The following is a 16,442-nucleotide window of genomic DNA, read 5'->3' on the forward strand; positions in this document are numbered from 1 at the left end:
GCTCAGTCAACAAACACTGATAAAGAGATGAAAAAAGGAAATTGACAGGGCTTGGGTATAATGGGCATTTTGTCTGCCTTTTCTACCCTTCTTCCTTCTCCCTGCACTCCTCCCCCACTGCTTCCCAGAACTGAGGCAAAAACATACCCCCCACCTCCACTATGGGCCCTATTTTGCAGTTTCCAGGAATTTAGCCTTACAGAGCCCTTAGAAGCAGGGCCTGGTTTGACCTGGGGGCAGGAGGTGGGTAGGAGTTCAGAGGCAGGAAACTCCGGGTGCTGCGAGGCCCCCAAGTCCAGGGAAAAGGGCAGTGGCAGCAGGAAGGAAGGACTGTCAGGCGCAGGTTGCATCCACGACCTTCCCTCTTCCCTTCTCCTCCCTCCCCGCCGGAGGCCTGGATCCAAGTCGTGGTTAGGTGGCTGCATAGTCTACAATTAGTGGATTTTCCATCATTTTAGTCTCGGGCTCATTACTGGAAAATCTCATTAATTTTGACTCTACTAATTTGGAGTCTATGATCCTTTGGGACAAGAAGCTGGACTGATGTTTAGGGAAAGAAAACAAACAAGTTTGCAAAGCGTGTCCAACTGCCCTTCTTGGGTTTGGTTTTGTAAGCTCAGCTCAACAAAGGCCCTTTTCTCAAGCACTCGGCCTGCAGTTAAGATAACCTGCCACCAGGTGGGTGATGAGGCTTTGTCCTCACTAGTGCAAGTAGTCATGGATCATGGACAGGGTTTTTTTTTTTTTTTTTTTAATTAATTTATTTATTTATTTATTTATTTTGGCTGCATTGGGTCCTCGTTGCTGTGCACGCGCTTTAGTTGTGGCGAGCCGGGGCTACTCTTCACTGCGGTGCGCGGGCTTCTCATTGCAGTGGCTTCTCTTGTTGCGGAGCACGAGTTCTAGGTGCCCAGGCTTCAGTAGTTGTGGCACATGGGCGCAGTAGTTGCGGCCCATGGGCTTAGTTGCTCCGCGGCATGTGGGATCTTCCCGGACCAGGGCTCAAACCCGTGTCCCCTGTGTTGGCAGGCGGATTCTTAACCACTGCACCACCAGGGAAGTTCAGACAGGGTTGTTTTAAAGATTTATACTAGATACTTCTTTTCCCCTCTTCCCTGGAGAGATCATTCCTTAATAAAACAGTCAGGCAAACATAAAGGAGCAGAATAGGTGGTTCTAAATGGCCAGGGTTTAAAAGAAAACCAACAGCCATCTACAACTTGAGGTCTTTCTCCTGAATTCGAAACTGTTTCCAGTCCTGGTTACCACCTGACCAGGGCCTTCTCTTGGCTTCAGGCCCTCAAAGCTGTCAGCGTACTTCTGACCCTTGAGGGGAGGAGCGGAGGGTTTTATCCTAGTCAAGACTTGGATTTTTTTTTTTTAGTAATTCGATAAATGTATTCTAAATTTCATATGGAAGATATGGGAACATATGTATATGTATAACTGATTCACTTTGTTATAAAGTGAATCAGTAATTTTTTTTAGTAATTCAAAAAATGCATTCTAAATTTTATATGGAAGAATGTAAATTCATGAAGAGCTAAGTCAATATTGCCTTATTTTAGGTTAATTTGTGCTCCGCAACAAGAGAGGACACTGCAGTGAGAAGCCCACGCACCGCAATGAAGAATAGCCCCCGCTCGCTGCAACTAGAGAAAGACCGTGCGCAGCAACCAAGACCCAGCGCAGCCAAAATAAATAAATAAATAAATTTAAGAAAAAAAGAAAATGGAAGAGAACATCCTTGTGACCTAGGTATGAGGAAGGATTTAAACAAGACTCTTAAAACACAAACTACAAAGCGAAGAACTATATGGATATGATGATATCAGTATACTCTTCAAAGATACACCATAAATTTAACATTAATGAATTAATAAAATTAATAGATAAATGGTAGACCAAAAGATATTTACGATCCCTAAAAGACTGTTAAGCATTAATATCTACAAGATATGAGAATACTATCTACAATATATGAGAAACTCCTTCAAATCAACAAGACTCCATAAAAAAATGGGCAAAATACATGAAGAGTTCATTCACAAAAAAGGAAACCCAAATGACTAACAAGTATGAAAAGGAATGCTAAAACTCCCTAGGGGTCAGAGAAATGCATATTCAAATGACATAAAACTAATATCTATCAAAATGGCAAAATTAGAAAAGTGAGTAGTGCCAAGTATTAGCAAGGAGGTGGGGAAATAGGAACTCTTGTTCAGTTCTTGTAAAGTATAAACTGGTGTAGTCTTTGTAGCATTGCTTAGTGAGAATGGGTGTGCCTATGCCTCATGATACCGTTTCTGGGTCGCATCTCAGAGAAATTCTCATACAAGTCCCCAGGGGGACGTGCATGAGGACGTTCAACACAGTAGTGCTTGTGGTAGCAGGGAGCTGGAGCCAACCTTGGTGTCCATCACTGGGGGAACAGATAAGTAAAATGTTGTGGATGAATATTTCAGAGCATTATGTCATCCATCAGAAGCAAGGAACCAGATATACATACAGCAACGTGGATAGATCTTTAAAATATAGAACTGATTGGCAGAAAGAGAAGGCGGGCTATAGCACAGTGCCTTTTACATAAATTTGGAATGCATAATAGAACTATCCTATGATGCAGCAATCCTACTTCTGGGTATATATCCAAAGGAATTGAAATCAGGATCCTAAAAAGACCTCTGCACTTCTGTGTACATTGCAGCATTACTCACAATAGCCAAGACATGAAACAAAATAATGTCCATCGACAGACAAATGGACAAAGAAAATGATGTAGTATATACAAACAAAGGAATATTATCCAGCCATTAATTAATTTTAATATGAATATTTAAAAAGTAGGAAATCTTGGGACTTCGCTGGTGGTTCAGTGGTTAAGACTCCACGCTTCCAGTGCAGGGGGTGCTGGTTCGACCCCTGGTCAGGGAACTAAGATCCCGCATGCCGTGTGGCAAAAAAATAAAATAAAATAAAATAAATATTTAAAAATAAAAAGAAGGAAATCCTGCTGTGTGCGACAACATAGATGAACATGGAGAACGTCATGTTAAGTGAAATAAGCCAGACACAGAAGGACAAATACTACAGGATACCACTTAGATGAGGAATCTAAAATCGTCAGACTCATAGAAGAAAGAAGTAGAATGGTGGCTCCCAGGGCTGGGGTGAGGTGGAAATGGGGTGGTAGTAGTCAAAGGGTACAAAGTTTAATTTATGCAAGATGAACAAGGCCTAGAGATCTACTGTATAGCAAAGAGCCTCTAGTTAATAATACTGTATTGTATACTTAAAAATATGCTAAGGGGGAGACCTTATGTCAAGTGTTCTTAACACACACACACACACACACACACACACACACACACAATAAGAATAGAATTCATACATATTCAAAACAACACTACATTCTTAACAAGGATACCCCTGTACTTAAGGACACAAGCTGGCTAGAATGCTTGTGCAGTGAGGGGAGCAAGGTGGACGGAGATTGAAAAGGGGATCGGAGAAAGAGGTGGAAAATACAATCTGAGAGAGGCCTTGCCGCCTTGCACAGGCCAGTGGTGATAACAAGCTACCGCGTGATTAACCTGAGGCCCATAAGTACAGGCGGAAAAGACAACAAAACCACAGAGTCCGAGTCCTGACTCAGCCGCTCAGAAGCTTGTGATCCTGGGCATAAAACAACACAGAATACTCGGCTTCTTCACCTTGAAATGGGAATGATGTGAGGAATCATGATCATGTTGGACAAGGGGCCTGGCCCGAACTGTTGTTCAATAAATAATAATAATACCAGTGAGACTGCACTCTTCTCACCAGTACTGCTCATGGCTTCGGTTCTGCAGAGCTACAAGCTGGCTTTGCGTCAGTTCCTCTTGCTGGGAATTCCCTGGTGGTCCAGTGGTTAGGACTCGGCGCTTCAACTGCAGGGGGCACGGGTTCGATCCTTGGTCGGGGAACTAAGATCCCACATGCCGAGCAGTGCCACCAAAAAAAAAAAAAAAACCCAGCAAACAAATAAAAAACTCTTGCTTTGTCCCTCTCTCAAATCAGGGGAAAGAAAAGCAAACCCTCTCCCTAGCCCCTGGCTCTCTAATCTCCCCGGCCTCCTCATCTGGGCGGCAGCTTAAAAAGAGAGATTTGCAGGGCAAGGTGAAAGTTTATGGTTGCAGATATATGTGTATATGCACCTATACGTATAGGTACATGTGTATGAATATATATATATGTATGTATTTCCATTAGAAGAAGACTCCTCATCCTGTACTTACTGGCTGCTCCTTTTGGATCAATACTTTGGTTAGGTCTTTTGTGAAATGAAATTTATATTCACGCCCACCGTTTCCTTAGTAACAATCTCCGGCAATCAGATCTGCTCTCTGGTGGAAATGGCCTTTGGAAAGTGCCATGCGGTGCACAGTTGCACAATCTTACCTTTGCCAGAAACTGTTTTCTGATGCAGCCAGTACCTTTTCCAGAGGAAAAAAAAAAATTAACTACATTTAAGCAGACTTAACAACGTCTTAAAATAGATATAAAGTGGTTTCACCCCACAAGGGAAATTCTTAAAATACTAAAGTACTGTTTTTAAGCATAGTCAAGTACTTCAGAAAAACTAATTTACATTCCAAACAATTTCTATGCTAATTACAAATGATTCTTTCCCAACCACTAGGTAATATTTTGTGTTACTGTATGTACCCGAAATGAATAAAATTATTATTATTTTTTAACCAATACTCATTCAAACTAGCCTTTCCACAGTGCTACTGGATCTGCACTTTTATTGTACTTCAATAAAAATTTGAATTTTTTTTTCAAATTTGATCCCATAGTATTGAGGTAAAAACACAAAAACGGATTTATCACAGTTGTGTAAATGAGAGGCTTGCGACTCTCAGATTTCCGCTGATTTTGCCTTTTCCTGCATAGGAAATGGTAAGCCCCAGGATGGCCACAACTGCAGACACCAAACCCGTGGACTCACTGCACTCGTACCTCTCCCTCCTCAGGTCCCCCTCTCAGGTCCTCACTCTTAACGGCCCTTCACTTTTCAAAATGAATCCTCGACTTGCCCTTCTCTATGGAGTCCTTCCCACCAGGGTATAAACTTGCCGCAAACCACATAGTCTCAGCCCCACCCCCTTCCAACCACCCCAACCCCTCTCCCCTTGCCTTCATGGTCCTATTTATTGGTGAAGTCTCTGCTTCCACACCTCCCACTCACTCCTCAGTCCACCACCTGCGGGCTCTGCCATGGAAACTGATCTCCTGGAGGTTACCCCTGGCCTCCTTGTTGCAAAATCCCGTGCACCCTTATCAGTCCTTCCTTTTTTAACTCGACCTCTCGGCAACATTTGACCGCTGACCACTCCCGCCTCTTGGCTTTCCTGCCACACGCTGCCGGTCTCTCTCCAGCTTTTCTGGCGGCTCCTTTTCAGATGTCTTTGAAGGCCTCTCTTTACCTCTCCTGTAAATGCTGGTGTTCCTGGCTTTCAGTCCGAGGTCCTCTTCTCCATCTGCACACGCCTACTGCGTAAGCTCATCACACCTTGGCTTTAAGGCTCATTGATGACGACTTTCAGATCTGTGCCTCCAGCCCCCACCTCCACCCTGAGCTCTAGACCTCAAGACCCAGCTGTTTCTGAACGGCTCCTTGGATGTCTCCCAGACTTCTCAAATGCATCATGTCCAAAACAGAACTCGTTATCTGTCACCCCAAACCTGCTCTGCCCCTGATGTTCAGAGAAAGGTGTTACTATCCAAGAAAACACAGGAGATCCGTTTATGACCACCTTCTCCCAAACACCAACCCCCGCCCCCATCAATTGAACACAAATTCTTGTCCATTCTACCTCCCAGTCATCTTTCCAACTCCATCCACCTCTTTCTGTCCCCATCCTGGTCCCAGCTACCAGCCTCCCTCCTCTAGGTTAGTGGAACGTCCCCCTGCTCTCCTGCATACATCTAGCCCTTCCAATTCATCCTTTACACTGAAGGCTGGAGAAGTTCCTCTAAAATACAAATGGACACTCCATAATGCTCTCCGCTGAATGTCACTGCCCTCAGGTTAAAGTCTAAACTCCTTATTAACAGGCCCCTATTGCTCGATCTGACCTAGCCCGCAGCTCTGACCACATCTCTTTCCACAGCCCTCCTCCATCTTCATGCTCCAGCCACACTAGACTTCTTCCTTTTAGCTCCTTAGACCCACCATTCCCTTTGTCTCTGGGCCTTTGCATATGCTCTCCCCGCTGTCTAGGACATTCTTGGCCTGACTACTTGCATTCATCAATAAATATGTGTGGTGGTGTGATGAAGTGGACTTCGGAGAGAGGCAGACCTGGGTTTGAATTCCAGCTCTGTTGTTTTCAGGCTCTGCGTATGATGTTGAGCCTGTAGACTAACCTCTCTGAGCCTCTGTGTCCTCATCTGTAGACAGAGGAATAGTAATACCTGCTTTGTCTAGCATATATAGATTTTTCTTTCCAACTACCTGACCCACCTCCACCTCTCCACGCTCACACACTTTTTCTGGGAATCGCCCCTTCTTCCCTATTTCTATAGGAACGGTGGTGGTCCCTGATAGCCGTGTTTGTACAACATGACCAAGCCCACTCCCCACAGATATTTGGGCCAGAGGTTGACACTTGACCCAAGCTGGACCATCAGTCCCTACCTCCTGAATGAGGAGTTGTGACCCAGAGAGCGTCACAGCAGAATCTTTCCTGTGCAGCTGTACTGAGCTTAGACCTGATGACTGTCAGGAGACATATGTTCCTTGTGGAGGGGATGCAGAAAATGCTGGTCTGCATCAGAGAAGAGGGAAGCAGAGGCACAGATGAAGCAGAGGCCCAGGGAGGAAGAGGGTGGAAACGGAGAAAGAGTCTTGTCCGTTTGATATCCGGCTTCCAGGCACTGCCTGAGACCAGCTGCACTGAGTCTGGGAGAAACTAAAGAAGAAAAAAAAATTGTTTTTTCTTAAATAGCTAGACTGGATTTCTATTACTTAGAATCAACACAGTTTTAAGTAATCTACTGTCTTACAGAGTTATTGTGAAAGTTAGAAATGAGGTATGTATACATACAGTAGGTAATCAAGAAATAATTACAGTAATGTTCTTATTTTTACATTCAAAGGATGAATGACTGAGGAAGGGATGTCAGAACTCTCTGCACCCATTTCTCTAGAATAGTTTCAGAAATAAGATTCAGTGCACTGTATCATCCCATGAGTATTTTAAAAAAAATTTTTTTAATACCTTATTGTTCCCTTTTTATTTTATTTATTTATTTTTGACTGTGTTGGGTCTTTGCTGCTGTGCACGGGCTTTCTCTAGTTGCGGCGAGCAGAGACTACTCTTTGTTGTGGTGTGTGGGCTTCTCATTATGGTGGCTTCTCTTGTTGTGGAGCACAGGCTCTAGGCGCGCGGGCTTCAGTAGTTGTAGCATGCAGGCTCAGTAGTTGTGGCTCACGGGCTTAGTTGCTCTGTGGCATGTGGGACCTTCCTGGACCAGGGCTCGAACCCGTGTCCCCTGCATTGGCAGACGGATTCTTAACCACTGTGCCACCAGGGAAGCCCGAGTATTTTGTTTTACTGAAAAGGCTAGGTATCATATTTTGGTAAATTTGAAAGAAAGGAAAAAAATTATGCATAATCTCGCCCTACCAAATTGAAGCAAATATTTGCATACATACTTTACATACTTATGATCATGGGGCACAGTCTATTTTGTGTCCAGTATTTTTCACTTATATTATAAACATTTTAATACTTCTATACAGAATTCATCATCATGTTAATGATTTCATAATATTTAATAACAGTGTATTATGTAATTTATTAAGTCATTCCATATATATATACATATACATATCTTTTCTGTTTTTTTCTATTGTAAATCATGCTACAATGTGTATCTTTGTGGATAAGTCTATTTTAAATCAGTTTACTTTTTTTAGTTGAAGTATAGTTGATTTACAATGTTATATTAATTTCCAGTGTACAACATAGTGATTTGATATTTTTATAGATTATACTCCATTTAAAGTTATTACAAAATATTGCTTATATTCCCTGTGCTTTACAGTACATCCTTGTGTCTTACTTACCTTATACCTACATTGATTGTTTTAATTACAAAAGTAAAATTAATATATAGTCATCTTTGAAAATGTTGATAATATAGTCAAGAGGAAAATATTTGTAATTTCACTGCCTAGAGATAACTCTTGTAAACATTTTGCTAAATATCCTTCCAGCTCTTTTTTATGATAATTAAAACATAAATATTAGAATATACTATATTTTAGTACATATTTTATAACCTGCTTTTCCCCTTTTAACTGTATGTCATAAACATCTTGTTGCATCATTAAAGTTTCTACAACCATGTGTATAGATGTACCTTACATGAACGATTCTCTCTTTTTGAAGATTCATTTGTTACCAATATTTTACTATTTCAGCTGAAGCTGTGTTGACATTCCCGATTTTCAAATCTTTATGCAAGTGTCCGATTACAATATTACTTTAGGATGAATTCCTGCAGCTGGTCTTGTAGGGTCAAGAAGTATATGGATACGCTTGGGATAATTCCTAGGAGTGGAGTTCTGAAGTCCGAGTTTAGAAATTCTTCAGGACTCAAAAAAAAAAAAAAGGCTGCCTGAATTTCTGAGTGGAATTTTAGTGGGGGAGGAGAGGAGAGTGGTTTTTGTCCTCTCAGAATCACCTCCCAGAGAAGAGGCAGGTGGTGCACACTGGGTTACGGGGACTGGCTGTTGGCCCACCTCCCTCCCTTCCCTGCACCCTCCAGGGCAAACTCCCCTCCAGTCGCAGGCATTTCGGGGCAATGGCAAAGATCAAAAGACTTGGGTTCCAGGGGCTGGTTCCACATTTTACTGGCTAAATGACTCAGGCAAGTCACTTAGGTGTTCTGAGGCCTCAGTTTCTCCATCTGTAAAGTGAGGCTAATTATACCCACCCTGGAGTCCTATAGTTTGTCTTGAAGGTGAAGTAGTAATATATCAATTACAAATCCCTATTCTAAGCTGTGTATTTGTTCAGCCCCAGAAAGAAACAATGGTATTTAGTATCAGGATCCACTTCTGACAGTAAGATGGAGACATGATGGTGGAGAGCGTTGGATCATGGGATTTTACCCACCTGACCAGCGCTGGGGCAGGGCAGGAGTAAGCCCCCATAAACTCTTCCCTCTGGCATTGTCGGGATCTATTCTGGGGGCTAGAATGGTGGCCAGCCTACTGTTGTAGTGGCTGCAACAGCAGCGGTGGGATTCTTCAGCTTTCATCCACAACCCTTTCCTCCCCCAAACCCAGGCGGCCCCTGAAGGTTCCCATGACAACAGCACGCCTGGGAAGGACCAGCTTGAGGAAAAACCAGATTTTGCTGTAAGAAAAACTGGTCAGAAGCCACAGGCAAGGCGAGCTGGGACAGGGGCTCTGTGACGGGGCTGGGTCCTGAGACAAAGACCACAGCGGTGTGAGCTCAGGCTCAGTGCTAGGCAGTCTATAGAACAATATCTGACACGTTTGGAACACTTCCTGTGGCCGGACACTATTAAATGTGCTGCTGTATATGTACTGACTCGTCTGATCCTCAGGACAAACCTATGGGGCAGGACCATTCTTTTACCTATTTTACAGGTGAGGAGACCAGCATGGTAAGGTTAAAAACTGGCAGTCCGACTTCAGTGCCTGCGTCACGGACCTGTTGGAAGTCATAACTCTCCTGTCTACAGCCTCTGGCAAGTGATAAAGGACAGCTTCATTCTATCCTCACAAAATTTTTGCAAGATAAAAGTCATTATTCCCATATTACAGATGAGGAAACCAAAGGTCAGAGAGGTTAAGTGATGGGCCCCAAATCACACAGCTAGTAAGTAACAGAGCTGGGATATGAACTCAGATCTGTCTGAACCCAGAGCCCATGGCCCTTCTCACTAAGGAAATCCATCTGGTCCTTCACATCTTCACCTGGGTACATTTGTCCATAAGCCTGAAGAGGCAGGTCATGGTTGCTTAGTACAGCTTTAGAGGTGTGTGGGGGGTATGTGTTTCTGTGCCTTTAGCACTGTGCCAACACACACGCACACACACACACACACGCATGCACACAGGCCCTGGCAGGCTGAAGAAGCTGCCCTCCTCCCAGCCAGGAATGGGCCAGCCCATTCGCAACAGGCTTCCCAGGAGTAAACTTGCCCACACCTGCTTGCCTCAGCTGGGAAAGGCTGCTAGAAGGCACGTCTCCCCACCCCAGCTCATGCTGAGTAAACAGGTCTGGGGCTTCCCAACAGAGGGAGAAACTTCCGGAAGTCTGTGAGGCCACTGGGACTTTTGGGGATTTTTTTCCTAAAGAGAGTGGGGAGCCTAAACTTCAGAGCTTGGAGCCTGGGCTGCTTAGGGAAGGGGAGGTTCTGTTGGAAGGACATTGTCCCTATTATTCTTCCAATGTCCCTTTTTTACTTAATATACTTAATTACTTGTCCCCTGACTTGATTATTTTCTGGTGGTGACTTTTATTTTTAAAAGTCCTACAACCCCTGCGGTAAGTGCAGTGGCCTTCTGTGGCCTTCTGTCTCAGCTCTGCCAGACCATTCCATATTTTCACCTGGGAGCTTACCTTTAAGGTCTTGAAGTAAAACCACAATATTTGCAAGGGCGGCCACAGAACCTCAAGTTCTGCAAGTTCCTCTCAGATGGTGGGCTAGATAAGGGGCAGAGACCTGAAGCCTGTCTTTTTTTTTTTTTTTTTTATTTAAAAAAAATTTTTAATTGAAGTATAGTTGATTTACAATGTTTCACGTATACAGCAAAGTGATTCAATTATACATATTCTTTTTCAGATTCTTTTCCATTATAAGTTATTACAAGATCTTGAATATAGTTCCCTGCACTATACAGTGTTTGTATATATATATCATACAAACAAACTATACCATAAGTTTGTTTTCTACATCTGTGAGTCTATTTCTTAATCATAGATGATTTTGTTTCTTAGTTTATTTTCTAGGATCTGTATTCTAAAACCTCAGGCTTATAAGTGATTTTAAAGAACACTTGGTAGGAAACCATAAACAAGACGAAAAGACAACCCTCAGAATGGGAGAAAATATTTGCAAATGAAGCAACTGACAAAGGATTAATCTCCAAAATATACAAGCAACTCATGCAGCTCAATATCAGAAAAACAAACAACCCAATCCAAAAGTGGGAGGAAGAAGATATACAGGTTGCCAAACCTTCTCCAAAGAAGATATACAGGTTGCCAACAAACACATGAAAGGATGCTCAACATCACTAATCATTAGAGAAATGCAAATCAAAACCACAGTGAGGTATCACCTAACATTAGTCAGAATGGCCATCATCAAAAAATCTAGAAACAATAAATGCTGGAGAGGGTGTGGAGAAAAGGGAACCCTCTTGCACTGTTGGTGGGAATGTAAATTGCTACAGCCACTATGGAGAACAGTATGGAGGTTCCTTAAAAAACTAAAAATAGAACTACCACATGACCCAGCAATCCCACTACTGGGCATATACCCTGAGAAAACCATAATTCAAAAAGAGTCATGTACCACAATGTTCATTGCAGCACTATTTACAATAGTCATGTGGACATAGAAGCAAGCTAAATGTCCATCGACAGATGAATGGATAAAGAAGATGTGGCACATATATACAATGGAATATTACTCAGCCATAAAAAGAAATGAAATTGAGTTATTTGTAGTGAGGTGGATGGACCTAGAGTCTGTCATACAGAGTGAAGTAAGTCAGAAAGAGAAAAACAAACACTGTATTCTAACGCATATATATGGAATCTAAAATTAAAAACTGGTTCTGATGAACCTAGGGGCAGGACAGGAATAAAGATGCAGAGGTAGAGAATGGACTTGAGGACACGGGGAGGGGGAAGGGTAAGCTGGGATGAAATGAAAGAGTAGCACTGACATATACACACTACCAAATGTAAAATAGCTAGCTAGTGGGAAGCAGCTGCGTAACACAGGGAGATCAGTCTTGGTGACCACCTAGAAGGGTGGGATGGGAGGGTGGGAGGGAGGCGCAAGAGGGAGGGGATATGGGGGTGTATGTATACATATAACTGATTCACTTTGTTATACAGCAGAAACTAACACACCATTGTAAAGCAATTATACTCCAATAAAGATGTTAAAAAAAAAAAGAACACTTGGTAAATCCAACTAGGTAACTTTTGGCTGGAGCTGAATGAACAAGGGAGAGGGTTGTAGGCGATGGGGTCTAAGGGCCAAAGAAGGGGATATACCAGGCAAGTCTGGAAGTCATGTATTGTTGCTATGCAACAAATTACTCCACACTTCAGCAGCTTTCAACAATAATAAACACTTATTATCTCACATAATAATTTCTGTGGTTCTAGAATTTGGGAGTGGCTTACTGGTGGTTCTGGCCCAGGGTTTTTCATGAGGTTGCAGTTATAACATTGATTGGGGCTTCAGTCATCAGAAGGTTTGACTGGGGCTGGAAGACCTGCGGAAGCCTGTCTTGCAGCAGGAAGCTTCTACACTCTTTTCCACTGGGAGCAGAATTAAGGCTCTGTCCCCAACTCCATTAGCTTGACTATCTGCCTCCATTCAGTTCCCCTCGGAAGCTCCCAGAGCACGTCCTGGGGGACAACTTAGAAACCATCCTCAGAGGCCTGGACACCTCAGCTTTCTCCAGCAGCTGGCAGACTCTGCCATGCCTGTGCCTCAACCCCATTTCTGTTCCCTGCCAAACTGCCAGGGATCAGAGCAGAACGATCCGATCCGGGGATGGCAGCACAGGACAGCCAGCTCTCAGCTTCTCACTTGTGGAGAAACTAGCCACGAAGCCTTTCTTTAGAGGACCGAGACATCCATCCACAGGATAGCATGGACTCCGCAGTGGAGAGGGCAGGGGGAGAGAGGCTGCAGATTCCGGGAAGAAAGAGAGCCAGAGAGTGAGGAAGTGGAGGCTGGTAGAAGAGAGAGCAGAGGCAGGAGGGACCATGGCCAAAATATGTCAATATCATGTTTGTTTTCCCCTCTTGTGGGGTGGCAGGGAGGGCACCCCTGCTGCCTTGGGGACGGAGCACCTGGGCAGGCTCCCCTGCCCCCACCCCTCCAGCCTGGCCGAGGCTCGCGGTGGGTATTTAGTAAGTGCACACCAGAGCTGCTGTTTATGTTGATGAGATGACGGCACAGCACTCAGTCTGCAAAGTCCAGACTTCTGTCTCTCCCACCCCCTGGGAATTTCATAAATAAATCCCTGGAACCGTTCCAAGAAGAATTTCAAGACTTCTCTGCGCGCGCGTGCGTTTCCAGAAACACAAACAATTTTACATGCTGCCTGGTGTGCAAACTCCAAAACAACTCCTGGGGAGGGATGAGGGCTGGACATGGCAAAGAGATGGTAGAGGCCCAGGTCAGGCCGGGCCGGGCAACCAGCAGTTCACAGCGGAGTCTGCAGCTGGCTCCGCTAACCGGGTTCGCAGAGGCCCAGCCGTCCGGGCTCAGGTTGCTTGGCCTCCCCTCGCCAGCCCTCTGGCTTTGGCAGTATTCTCCACCAGGTTTTTGCAAAGTGCTGGGGTCTTAAAATAGCATGAAGGCACACACACACTCAGACTATGGTGTCAATTCCCGTACCACAGAATGATCGAAAAGAGAGTGGAGCAGGAACTCCGGGGCATCTTCCTGAGCGGAGAGCAGTGTGAGTGTGAGCTCAGGCCCCAGATGGGTGGGCACATGGCATAAGGAAGGGGATGAAGGAACAGGGAGGAGAAGACAAGATACAGCCCGTGTCTGGGTGTGTGTGTGACAATGTGACAGCATTCATAGTCACGTCTGGTGTGTGTGTGTGTGTGTGTGTGTGTGTGTGTGTGTGTCTGGGATCATGAAACCGGAGGCTGTGTTGGTGTGACCAGTTTGGCAAGGGGAATATAGACTTCCCTCCTGGCCTGTGAACTCCTGTAAGGCAAAGAACTAAGAACTTCATCTGAATCATTCCCAGGGCCTTGCCCGGTGCCTGGCACAAAGACACTCGAAACATGTTCCAGGATGAATAAATGATGCCTGGATCCATGGATTTGCTAGAACATAAAATGATAACAATAAAGATAGTCCAGCTTCAAATGGCAAAATCAGAACTGGGTGCCCCAAAGTTAGTATTTCCTGAACATTGGGAGGGAGATGGAAGCGGTAGGGTTAATGATCTGTCTGAGGAAGGAGAGGCTACACACCCAGGAAGGGGGAAGACTTCCTAGAGTAGTCAGGCTCTGAGCTTGTTCTGAACGATGGGTAGAACTCCTTGACCTGGGATTCTAGCCAGGAACCCTAGGTTACAAGGATTAACACACTCAAACCAGTAGAAGTGAAAAAAGAGGATTTCCTGGAAAGATACATGGGAGTCTCAGAGAAACTGGTAATGGGAAAATATGGCCAGATCTCATGGGGTCTTGAAGACACTGGACTGGGTATGTGTGGAGGACAATTTGACTGTTAGAGTGGCTGAGGCTGGGGGTGCGTGTGCACAAGCACACTTTGGTGACCACCCCCAGCCTTCTCCCTGCCTCAGCTCCATTCCATTCTCTTCTCCTAGCTCATCCTGATACCACATGGTTTCCAGTTACTACTCTGTAGCTCCTGCCACCATCTAAGTAACACAGTTTCTACGCCTCCTTAGTTCAAATGCTCATGAAAGAGAAGCTGAATAACTCAGCCAGTCTATTTACTACTTTCCCTTGGTTCAGATGCCCAACCCTGGTGCAATCATCTGTGGCCAGAGGGCAGACCATGTATTCATCTAGGAGAAGGGGGTGTAGGCAGGTGAGAGCTATACACCCTTGTAATCCACATGGAAAAAAAGGGAGCAGGGGTTGTCCAAGCAGGGGGAAGACTATGACTGAGGACTTGGCAGGTGTGCTTGCAAGTGTATAAGTGTGTAAAAGGGGGAGGGATTGAGAGAGAGAGAGAGAGGAGCCAGGATGACAGGGGAGCTGTCAGAACTGGGATTAGCTGGGTGATCTTGGGCAAATTATCTGATCTCTCTGTACCTCAGTTCTCCATCTCTACAATAGGGTGAACAGTAGTACTGCTCCCACGGGGTTGTTGTGCAGATTAAATAAATAATCCACAAAGGGCTCTTAGGAGAGTACATGGTCAGTCTCTGTATGCTATTTTTATGTGTAGGGGAAGTAAGTCTGGATGGATATTAAGGGCTTGTCGTGTAGAGGTCTTGACTGCCAGTTTTGGTTTTGCCCTGGAAAAGTCATTTATCTTCTCTGGACCTCAGTGCTTCCATCTGTAAAACAATGAGGTCAGACTAAATAATCTCTAGAAATCCCCTGCAGATTTAGAATGCCATGCTTTTGGCTTGGTGTCATGGGCAATAGGTAGCCCGTATGTTCTCAGGAAGGCAGATGACAAAGTGAGAGGGAACACGGGTTTGCCATGGCATGCCTGGTAACTGCAGGAAGGGTGACCAGGAGGTGGGGAGGTTACAGCGCTAGCAGTATCAGTGGTGTATGATATGAGGCTCTGGATGGGGGCTTCTTTAGGGGCATGGAGAAGAGGCGGGTACAGATAGGCAAAAGCTCAGAGGTCCACAGCAAAAGGAGAATGACCAGGAGAGACATCCTGCTTGGCCACTGGGCATGTCCGGATAGAACTAATGTATGAATCATCAAGGCTGAGGGCACCGGGCCTGTTTACCAAGGAGGCACTGGGGTGGAACGAGGTCAGTGTGGGGGTTATAGTAATCTACAATCATGCCATGGCCTCTGGAGCAGAAAGTGAGGGGGAAAAGCCTGGGGAGGGTTTTTTTCAAGAACAGCAGAGCTCAGCACCATCCCATGGGGCCCCTGAGCACAGACTGCAGCTGCTGACTCTGTCAGGTCCCTAACACTGACTGGGGCCTTCGGGATTCTCAGGCCCATAACAGTGCCTCTAGCCAGCCTCCCATCCTTAGCCACCAGCTACAACACATTCCTGTCCCTTCCATTGCCTTAGCTGCCCTCCCTCCGCTTCCCTCAACTCCCTGGCCCACCCATTCTCCCACCAGACCCTATACCGCTTCCCCCACCCCTTCAGCCTCCAAACATCCCCTCTTCAGCTCTCACTCTGGGATGCTGAGCATTTCTGGAAGAAACTGTACCATCAAAGAGGCTTGTTATGACCTCAACTTAATGTTCAGCAACTCTGGCTGGGCCCCAGAGCCACCCTGGCAATTACCTTCTGCTTTCCTATGTTCCTGGACACCATCCCATTCCCCACAGTGGCTTTTGCAAATTCTCCCTACTCTCTTCAAGCATGTCCTCCATCATATGCTATCCTGCCTCCTGACCATGTTGTATCAAAACAGGCCATGCCCGAAACTTGACTGAGAACATCCAGGTGACCCTCTCATG

Source organism: Balaenoptera ricei, chromosome 10 (assembly GCF_028023285.1).
Source record: "Balaenoptera ricei isolate mBalRic1 chromosome 10, mBalRic1.hap2, whole genome shotgun sequence".
NCBI lineage: Eukaryota > Metazoa > Chordata > Mammalia > Artiodactyla > Balaenopteridae > Balaenoptera > Balaenoptera ricei.